Here is an 11,463-nt window from a genome sequence, read left to right as displayed (position 1 = left end):
GCACCATCCCTCACCCGTGGACAGGTTTATCCTCCCCACAGCGCTGTTTCTTACCTGTGGACAGGTATGTCCTCCCCACACTGCCATCCTTTAGGCAGAGCTCTTGTGGACTGTTGACTACAGGTGTAAAGGACGAGTGTCCAGCCTTGGGAGCCTGGGTTGTTGGTGGTTTGATATAGTATCTTAGTTAGAATCACCATTGCCACGATTAAACACCATGACCAAAAAGCAAGTTGGGGAGGAAAAGATTTACTTGGCTTATACTTCCTTCATCATTAAAGGAAATCAGAACCTGAAGGCAGGAGCTGAAGCAGAGGCCATGGAGGGGTGCTGCTTACTGGCTTGCTGCTCATGGCTTGCTCAGCCTGCTTTCTTATAGAGCCCAGGACCACCAGTCCAGAGATGGCACCACCCCCAGTGGGCTGGGCTCTTCTCCATTGATCACTAATTGAGAAAATGCCCTACAGCTGGATCTTATGGAGGCCTTAAGTGAGGCTCCCTCCTCTCGGATGACTTTGAAGTTGACAAGTTGACATAGAACAGTCCAACACATACAGTGAAGTTGTCACTCACCCTGTGGAACATCCTTACTTCTGCTTGTAGAATGAAACAGGCCAGCTAGCTCTTTGCTGGTCTCTGTCATGTCGGAAGTTAGGAATGGGTAGAGTTGCCATGGTTGACCGGCAGAACATTCCACCTTCAGTTTCACAGGGAGCCCTGGGCACTGCCAACCCACCCTCTTGTCTGTAGCTCTGTCTGTAGGTCCTGGGGCCTTGTCTTGTAGGTCTGACACATGATCACATCTGAGAAGCCACCTCAGCAGTAGACAGGGTTGTTCTTGTAGAAATTGCTTCCCTACCCTGATGCCCTACTCTTCCTACCTGTCAGGAGAGGGGATGAAGGAGGGGGATGGCCCATTCAGTTCCAAGGTCTGTCCATCAGACCACAGCATCACTTTGAACCCCTGACTTGGCCTCTGTGTACATCTGGAAAGTTTGGTACTTGCTTTTCTCTGGAGGGCCCACATTGCAAGCCTAAGGGGTCACATCCTGGACCTGGCTCTGCATGCCTGGGCATAGGCAGGGCCAGAAGGTGTGTGTGGGCATACTCACTGCCCTGCTGGGTGATGTCACTTTCACTGCACAGTCTATGAATCTTTACAATGCAGAACAATTTGTTAAACCAGGCGCTTCCCTGCTATGTCTTGGGCTCCCAGGTCTTGGCCTGACTATCTGGATCCTCTTGCCTGTGTGAATTTTGTCTTTGGAGACTGTCACAGAGCATCGTGCCTGGGTGACTGAGCCCAGATATCTTGTTTGTTCCTATAGGCTATCCTCTGTTCTGGGGACCCGTAACAACTGCAAGGTCCCCACAGAGGGTGTCTGTGGCTTGTGATTGGTAATCAACAGTAGAGCTGTCTTAAATGCGTACACAGGTCCCTGGAAACAGACACTTATTTCTGGGCAGGGACTGGTCAGCTGAGGACCTATGGCCAAATCCATGCCATGTTTGGTAGCACACAACGTTCAGCCCCTGAGGTAGGGGGCTACCTGGTGACCCTGTGGCCCTGGGTCTAGTTGTCTTCTGACATTTCCAGGTTCACTGGTATTGCTCCAAGTAGACACTTAGAAGTAGATTTCGGGTCCCCATGTGATATACATACCTGTAGCCCCAGCACTCAGCTGGAAGCAAGAAAGTTGCTGTGAGTTCAAGGCCAGCCCGGCATACATGGTGAGACCATGTCTCAAAGAGACAAACGAAAAGTGGCTCTCGGGGTCCCTGGTAGATGTGCGTGGAACTTTGTACTGCCTATTGCTTTCCAGGCTGCGTGGATTCCCCTCCACAGAGAGCCTGTCCCTTGCTCTCAGCCCACACTTCAATCTTGTACACTGCAAACCTTGCCCCTGCTACACAGCTCCTTCACTCCTTAACCATCTGATGCCCTCCTTACCAAAGCCTGTAAGTTCAGCTGGTTGTTAATTAATTGTGTGTTTAATTACTATTGATTTTGACAGTTCTTTATTTTGGGTGTAAGTCCCTTATCAGCTATGTAATTTCACATAACCTGTTTTCCTCACCTTGTTGCTTGCTGAGCAGTATCACTTACAGAAAAAAAAAAAAAATAGATAAAACCCAGCTTGCTTAGCCCTTCCCTTTATGGTTTAAACCTGCCTGACCAACTGTGTTTTCTTCTGAACATCTCGCCGTTCTACATGTAGGTCCTGGGTCCATCTGGAATAGTTCTGCTTCTTTCATATGGACACCAGGTGCCCAGCATCCCTCACTGCTGACCATCCCTCGCTATGGCTCCTTTATCCCCATCAGGTCCTGCTCATTGGTTGCCTCTTCTCATTCCCTTCCACGGCTCTCTGCCCCATTAGGAATTCCTTAGGACCTTTATGGGATATTTTCCAGAACTTTCCCTGGAGCTTCCCTCTGGATCCTATGCCCATTTCCCTGAGGACTAAGTCCTCCAGTTACTACCCATCTCACAGCAATGCCTGTGTCTGGGGCCAGTGGCAGATGAACAGGAAAGACTCCATGTCTTCGAAATGACCAGAGAAGAAGTGTGTACATCCGTAGTCAAGGCTTCCATGACCCCTGTGGCCTCTGCACACAGCTGTATGGAGATGTTGAGAACCCTTCTCTCTACCTGCCACAGGAGAGTCCTGACTTCTGTGAATGTTCCAGAACCTTCTCATTGCACCAGGTCCTGCCGTGATGTATGCTGTGAATATGTTTTATTACCATTAATTAATAAAGAAGCTCTTTTCAGCCAATGGCTTAACAGAGTAAAACCAGGCTGGAAGAGATATATAGAGAGAGTAGGCGGAGTCAGGGAGAAGCCATGTAGCCGCTCACAGGAGACATATGCACTGGAACCTTGCTGGTAAACTGCTTCATACTCTGAGTGCTAGAAGAAGGGGCAAGGAGGGCTAGGGCAAGGGTGACGTGTGACATCTGGGGATCCATTCGGTCAGTTGCTAGGTCTAAGCAGGCCTGACATAGGCCAACTTTTTTCATCTAGTTTCATAAAGTCTAAATTGCTTTCCCCAATGATTGACATTTTCAAGGCCACTTCACTCTGTGGTCCCCATCTGGAGCGGAAAGTCCCATTGCAGGTGAAAGCGAGGAGACCCAAAGGTCTCCTCGAGGCACACTGGCTCCCTTCGTCCACATCTGGGCTCCCCCACTGCACTGACATTCCTAGAGTGACCAGGATTGCCACACCTGCCCAGGGACCCTAAGGCATCTTGATTTCTCTGTCTCCTCCCCATCGTAGACATCTCTACAGGAGAACCTCTGCATTCTATCCTCCACCCACCTTCCCCAAAGCTGGTGTCTCCATGCAGTAGGTCCAGCAGCCTGGACAGCCCTCCTCAGACACAGCCCTGCCCAGAGTGTTGGATGTTCCATGCTAAGAAAGAGAGCAAGACAAGGCGTGTGACATGCCTGTCATCTCTGGGCCAGAGCTTATGCAGTTCAGGGCAGCAGCCTTCACAAGAGTGGTCAGAAGTACCTACAAGAACCTGCTTAGAGTTCCCTAGGCAAAGGTGCAAGAGAGGAAAGTAGGGCCAGCATGCATGAAGGGTGAACAAGACCAGGTGTGTAGGGATTTTAAGCTGGCTTGTCAGGTCTCTGCTGGGAAAGGGGAGGGCAGCTCCCTTTTCAGGGCAGCAATATGGGGTTTGCATTTCTTTCTCCACATTAGGACTGCGCTTATCAGGGTTTCAAATGGAAACTACCACAAGGGGCTGTCCTGAGGCTCCTGTGCACACCTTCCTCACAGATGCCTGGGTGTGCACCTGCCAGACTGAGGGACAGTGGGCTCTGCTGGACTCTGAGGACAGCATAGGCCTCAGCAAGGCCTGATGGAATGCTGAGGCTGGGAGGCAAACAGCAGGTTTGTGGGGACAGAGCTCCCAGTCTTCCACACACGTGAGTCACCCTCAGAGTGGACTGACACTCTCCCTTCGTCCGTGAGGATACACGGAGTGCAAAGGCACATGGGCAGCTGTAGGCAGAGGTGGCCCAGGGTAACAGTGCTACCTCTGAGACTCACCATCCTGAGCTGTGCCAGTTGATAATGAGGCAGTCCCGCAGGGGTGGCAGGGATGCTTTGAGAGATCTCTATCCTCTTAAGCCATCAGGGCTGAGGTGAGGAACAGAGTGGTTTGAAGAACCTGCCGGGTTCATCTGATCAGCACTAGGTCATCATCCATGCACACAGGTGACGAGACAGCTGCCATACACAGACTTGCAAACCCTGTACCAGCTTGGACCCGTGTTGGGCTACAGGAGTTACTGGGAAGCCTGGGTGTTCCGCTTTGGGTTGGGTGGATAAAAGCCACCTAAAGAGCATATCCATGTCTCAGTTGGCACCTGACCAACTGAGGGGTATTGCCAGTGCAGCATCTGGCTCCTCGAGTAAGCAGGGATAGATAGGCAAGACAGAAGAGTGGAGGGAGAGGGAGTCAGTATCTGGTGTGCCTGCCTGCTTGGGGCATAGGTGGGGAGGGGACATGTCGTCCACTTCAGGTCATTTCCAGACATCTCTAAGATGCACAGATGGGCTTGCTGACCAAGTGATGGCAACAGTTGATGCCCAGGGGACCCCCTTTCCTCAATATGTGGAAGCTGGTGAGGTCCCCCAAGAGGGATGGGCACCTTCATCGAGGAAGAGCAGATATCAAACCCTGTTTCTTGAAGAGCCCTTGCACTCAGTCCCTGTGGAAGCGCAGAGCCTGTAAGTGGCTAGCCTGTTGCTGGTCTGGATCCTGCCTAACAGATTAACTCAGAGTTGCATGGGAGGTGTCTCTTCACCCGTGAAGTGAAATAGTCCCTGTTCTGTTCACATGGGTGTCTGCTTGTGCTGAAGAAGACCCACATGCCAGCAGCGCCTGAGACAGGAACACATGGCCAGGATGCATCCTGGCTTTTGGGTGAAGACTCTGGGTGTGCCAGGCATAGTGAAACCACCTAAACAAGCACCTTGACAATAGAGTACCACACTGCCCGCCCATCAGGAACCCCCTACCTGATCAGCTTCAGTGTCCCCATAGGCAGAGCTGTCAGGCTGGACTAATGTTGATCTAGGTCTCAGCATCTACTTCTGCTTGTTGGCTTTCACTGCAAAGAAAGAAGCATGAGGTCACCACAGAAGGGACAGCCTGTCTTAGTTCTTTCCCCAGCTCCAGAAGAGGCTCAGCAAGTAGCCGGGAGGGTGGGGGGATGGGACCCTGGCCCCATCCGGGTCACCAACTCACACAGATTAACCGTGCGGACCTGTGCCGCTGCTCATGGATCACTGTTGGGATGCCTGTCACCACTCTGTGATTTAAGACCAGGCAGAGCCATAATTCTTAGTCCCTCCTGCTCACGCCTGGCAGTTTCTTGGTGCAATGCCTTGCGGCCTGCTGAGGAATGGCTTTGGTGGGGGATGTGCCCTTTGACACAAATACCAACAGGCCCTGTATTGACCACAGCCCCTCAAGGTCAGTGTAGACCACCCCCCATCCCACCCCAGTCCTGTGCACATAGCTGTGTGTGACCGAGCACATGTTTGTCGGGACACCCACCAGCCCCCACCACGGTCTCAGAGTGGAGGGGCTGCACTTGCTGGGCTGGCATGGGCGCTGCTTTGATGCAGAAAATAGCAGAGCTGCTCTCGAGGTCTGCATCTATCAGCAATTGTTAAAAGCCTTCCAGGCCAATTACACAGAGAGCTGGAGCTGGGAGCACTTGGGCAAATCACCCCACCTCCAGCCCATCTGCATCGGGGCTACAATTTCAGCCTGAGGAGGGCCAGCCAAGGGACATTTGGGGGTGGTGGGCTGGAGCTGACCCCTATGCTCAGCAACAGCTCCAGGTCAGTTTTGACCGTTGGGCTTGACTTGTGAAAGCGTGTTACTGACTGCGGTATCTGGGACAAGGGCCTTTATCTGAGTCTCAGTTTCTCCCCACATAAATTGCAGGTTGTTAAGGCTCATTTTGTGCGTGGAGAGGCTACCCAATTCTTAGTTAGTGGTAGATATTCTTTAGGTTTGCTGAAGAACGAGCAGAGCGTACCAAGTTCCACATGCCTCTCCTGATGTGTGACAGTTCAGCCTGGTGATCTATGCCGACTTGCTGTGACAAGTGACACTGTGCATAATGAGTTCGCTCTTGTGCTCTGCACTCTTGGGGTACCAACAAGCACACAAATCTAGTGCTGTTCAGGATGGGTGTGTGCTTGAGGCTCTGATGATGGAATTCCTGCGGTGTTCATCTGAAGGACATTTCCTGGTTCCTGCTGATTTCTGTTGGGCTCAGGGGGTTCTTGCCAGCAGTCTTCCAGTCTTTGCAGGTGGAGATCCAGAGGTTTGGGGTCAGCTAAGTCAGAATCTGGAGAGGCACAGAACAGCTGGAGAGAGCCTGCTGGATCCTAAGGCGCAGTACCTTCCCATGTCCTGACTGCTGGCCTTGTGAGGACTCAGGAGGCACTGGGCAGGTTATGGGTAGGGTAGATACGGTGGCTCTGTACTAGGACAGATACTGGGGTGTAAGTATTAGAGTAGGTGCAAGGGAGGGTACTGGGGGTACATTAGAGTGGGTTCTGAGGTAGATACTTGGGTAGGTACTGGACACTGGGTACATTAGGATGGGTTTTTGGGTAGATATTCAGGGAGGTACTGAGGTGAGTATTTGGGGTATATTAGGATAGGTACTGGGGTATAGGTATTATGGTAGGTACTGAGGTGGTTATTAGGGTGAGTAGATGTAGATGTTCTACTGGTGTAGATGTTCAGGTAGGTACTGGGATGGATATCTAGCAGGTATTGGGCTGGGTATTAGGGTAAATGTCTGAGTAGGCACTGGGACTCCATGCTGGGGTAAAGGTCTGGGTAGATGGTGAGGTATTTAGGCCCTGGGGGTGGATACTGAGGTAGGCGCTGGGGTGGGGACTGGGGTGGAAACTGAGGAGAGTATTGGAGAGATAGTGCCGAGAAGATTCAGAAAGGAAGGCAACCAGCCGGTTGCATCAAAGCAGCCCGTCTCAGCTGAGGCTCTAACCACCTCACTTGTCTCCACCAAGTGGTGCTGACCTTGTCCTGGTGTTCCCTGGGTGGCGCTGGCCTTGTCCTGCAGCCCTGTAGGGATATCAGAGCAGTGATTCTTCTCCACAGGGCGGGTGGGACCTCGAACTCAAATGTCTCTAGCATTGCTGTTTCCCCCGCTGTAACTAATGAGTCCCACAGCTGGGCCCTGAGCCAGAGCCTACAGCTGGGTGTCTATTGTAATGAGATACCTCAGGCTGCTGGTGGCACCTCCCTCCGGCTGGCCCGAGGCCATCGTTAATGTCCCAGGAATGGGTGGCCACAGAATCCCGTCTTTTCCCTCAAGTCTCTTTAAGGGACTCGGCAGCCCTTCTCCGTTCTCCGTTCTTCATTAGGGATGGCAAGGTGCCATGTCCATATTCCTGTGAGGACACGGAATAGCATTGAGCCATCCCATGCCAATCCATCCATTATAGCAGCTGCGTGACTGGGGCTGTCTCCACACTTTCTCGTCCCTGGGAGAATGGCCTCCCTCTTTACCATAGTCCCGCGCTGCCGTGTGCTGCTTGTCTTTCGTGCAGGCATCAGCTTGTGGGCAGTGGCATCTTGGATGGATACCTGACTCCTAAACTGGGAACTTCCTTTTTTTGCTGTATTTTTTTTTAAAAGCAGGAGTAAGAAATCACACATTTATCATCATCTCCCAGCAACAGAACCCAAACTTAAGTAAAGAATTCTTAAGAGTTTTTTTTTTCCTGCTCAGCGCCTGGCTTATCTTAAACTGTCGAAGTTGATAGCCCAATCCACTTTTTGATGTAACTATGATGGTTTTAGGAGACTTAGACATGATTTTTTATAGCGTGGAAAAGAAAAATAGAGCCGAATATATGATAATGATGAATCCTCCGACTTCTGCGTCTGAAATTGCTTCCAGGCACGAGTTATTGCATAATAATTCATGCCCTGTTGTGTCTTGCTGCTTAATAAGCGTATGGAAAGGCTTGTGCTAGAATTGTCTTTCTATTGCCATCTTAGAACTGGCTACATTGCAGAGTGCAGGGGAGGGCCGATGTGTGCAGTCCTGACTAATGAAGCTGTCAGGGGGCAGGGGCACAGGACCTAGCCCATACTGCAAAGACCAGGGAAGAAGGCTCCATTGGTAGAAGTCCCCTCCCCCAAAAGAGGAATACTCCATGGAAGGATAGCCCCCTGGCTTTAGCCTCTTAGAAGCATGCATCAGACTCAGTCCTGGACATGTTTTTCAGCACTGGTAGCAATACTAGATGAAAGCATTGATAGTGGAGCAGGTCAGGTGGTTATGATGACCTGGGTTTGCCTGTTGGGGAGGTTCCCTGATGGACTAGGGCAGGTTGCTTTACTTTTCTGGGCAGGAGTCTCCAGCTGTAAAATGAAAGTAACGTGAACCTTGTCCCGAAAGTGAAGGTGGAATTCTCCATTTGTAGGAAGCCTGTTGTTTCCTGTGTGAGGATGGTCACCAGGCTGACACTCCTGATATATCTAGGCAGTGAGCCACCTGCCAGTGCTGGGCTCAGCATCTTCATCAAGACAAGGAGCACCGTAGAGTGAATCCCCCGAATACTACGAGCTCTGCACCTGTGACATGGCTTCAGTAGGGTTCCTGGAGGACAGACGTTCATAAATGTTTGGTCCTACACCCTGCCTTTTATCATGGTTTTGATTCCTGACTTGTCCACATAGCCCACAAACACCCTGCAACAGGCCATGTGCATCCACCTGAGAAATCAGAGTGGTACCCAGCATCTCTGTGCACTCTGTCTTACCCTGTTCGGGCAAGTATCTGTGGTATTTGCTCAGCATACATACTGTCATTGGTACTCAGGGGCTATGAGAGATGGTGCACAGAGGATGTGGGGAAATGGGGGACACTGTGGAGCAGACAAGCCTGAGGTCTTAGCATGTAACTTGAGGACTTGGTGTGGCAGTATCTTAGCAGGGAAGTCACAGGGCAGCGGAGCCCTGACTGTCACTGCACAGGGCTCGACACGTCATAGAGACCCTCCAGGTGTGTCTGGATAAGGCTGCTCTCCTTGGCCTTGAGAGGCTTTGTCTGCATCTGAACACTAGATTGGCTGGACTGTGAACTACAGAGGGGATGTGCTAAGCATGTCAGCCTGTGGCTCAGGAGGGCTGAGGATGAAATGAAGAAAGGCCAGGGTGAGAGTATACACCAGTGAGGCCCGTCACCCTGCAGTGTTGGGCATTGCAGACACATCTCTGCTGGGGACTTTTCTGTGAAGCAGCGAGCCGTGATCAAGGAAGGACATTCAAGTCAGCTTCAGTGGTCCCAGATATTTGGAAGGCTAAAACAGGGATTGCTTGAGGTCAGAAGTACTGGGCTAGCCTGGACAACAGATGAAGACCACCCGTTATCTCCTTCTATGCCAAAAAAGGGGGGAGTAAGAAGGGAAAAAGAGAATTAGCAGGGAGAAAGGGATGAAGAGAAGGCAGAGGAGAGGGGAAGAGGGGAGAGGAGGGGACATTTGTCTCACTCCACATGGGACATAGTCTGATCCTGGAAGAGGCATCCCTCCAGATGATACAGCTGGGCTGGATGCCTGGTTTTGGGTGCCCTGGACAGTGGGCACCATCTACACCCTGGGCTTCAGCCCATGATAAGGCCGAGCACACACACACACACACACAGAGAGAGAGAGAGAGAGAGAGAGAGAGAGAGAGAGAGAGAGAGAGAGAGAGAGAGAGAGAGAAAGTCATGGAACTGTCAGCTCCTTGGAAACTGAGCAGGAACTCAGGAGGATCTGGCTGGCCCCAAGGTTTCCCTCAGCCCAGAGACACTTTGACCCGGTCCTCAGGGCATCTAATGTGAATTATAGTTATACAGGGTTACACATGTCCACCTTCATGGGCCTCCTACCCACGGGCACCTATTTTTGGCTGGTACATGTTCACTAATCACAGTGCTCGGGTCTAGCAGAGCTGTGGCCTCTCGTCTGCACTGTACCCCTGCCCCACATCATCTAGGATGCATGGAGCTTGGTCTGCGTTCCTAAGCTGAGTGCTTCATAGAGCAGCCTCATATCCAGAAACTGGAGTGGTTTGGACCCCCATGGGAAAAGAAGTTTCAGAGCAAGGGTCGGGGTGACCTTGGTTGGAGACTCTTGTGGACGTGAAGTTTGAGTACATGTTTTGAAGTCCGAGATATTTGTGAAAACTACTGACTGATGTTAATAGGAGGCAGGTTTGAACTTGACAAGAAAAACATGGTGAGCCTTAGAATCATGGTCAGAGACCAGTGCAGTGTGGCAGATGTCTGGACAAGTATATGAACAGGGCTGTGGCATCTGGCCAGCTGTGTGACATTCATTAAAGATAATGACATTCAGGAGGCTGCAACCCCTATCACAGACCTGGCTCCCTGCTCTCTCCAGCAAGGCCTTTTTCTCTTGCTGGATCCTCTGGTCTCCTGCTCTGTGCTGAGTCCATCTGCTGCTCACAGTGAGGTCCCACTGCCCTTCTGGGACATGCTCTGACCATGAGGCTGGGGGAGGGGGCAGAAAAATCTCAGCTTGGGCAGCAGGTTAACAGTAAGGTCAAGATGGGAACAAAGACTTCGTTTACCGCAGAGAGACAGCATCCCACGGGTGCTTGTGCTACTGCATGTATCTGCACCGGAGTCCTTTCATGTTGGAAGTCTTCAACATGGTAGGCATGTGCTCTGTCCCTGCCATGCAGCCCATGCCTCCAAGTTCACCAGTACTTCTCCTTCATATTTGATAGGAGTTTTGAAGCAGTTGTCTCATCTGGGGCTATACTGAGAAGTTAGAGGTCAAAACTCATGCTCATTGGATTTTGTGCATGTAATAAAGCCTGGGCCACTGTCTTCCATTGTCAATACTGGTGGATAAAGAGATCTTTTAGGAAGGAATACTACATTTTAAGCATGGCTATCAAACATTGAAATGAGGCAATCGAGCAATTCCCAAAGCTTTGTCTCTAGGGGTTCGGGGCAGAGGGTGCGTTCTGTCCTGTGGTCCCCACAGAGTGGTAGTTGACACCATTCATCTGTCAAGCATATATTGGGCCTCAGTGCTCTGCTAAGTGCTGGGGACAAAAACAGATGAAATGCTATCTTTGGGGAACTCGTGATTTAGTTCAGTCATTCAAGGCAGAGAAGATCGCAAAGGGTTGTTCCCATCTAGGATGCAGGGTCTAGCCTAGGGCCTTGCATCTTAGTAGTAATATCTGCCCAAAGAAGCCGAGAGAAGATTCTGAAGATGGAACAAGGGGCTCTGCTTCTTCTAGCTGCCTTGGCCTCTCCCTGGTGTGGGAAGTCCTTTTGTATATGTGTTGCTTTTATTGGTTAATGAATAAAGAAGCTACTTTCGGCCAATGGCTTAATAGAATATAGCCAGGCTTGACATATATA

The sequence above is a fragment of the Alexandromys fortis genome, unplaced genomic scaffold (assembly GCF_014885135.2).
Source record: "Alexandromys fortis isolate MF-2015 unplaced genomic scaffold, M_Fortis_MF-2015_v1.1 scaffold_249, whole genome shotgun sequence".
Lineage (NCBI taxonomy): Eukaryota > Metazoa > Chordata > Mammalia > Rodentia > Cricetidae > Alexandromys > Alexandromys fortis.
This window is presented reverse-complemented; position numbering follows the sequence as displayed.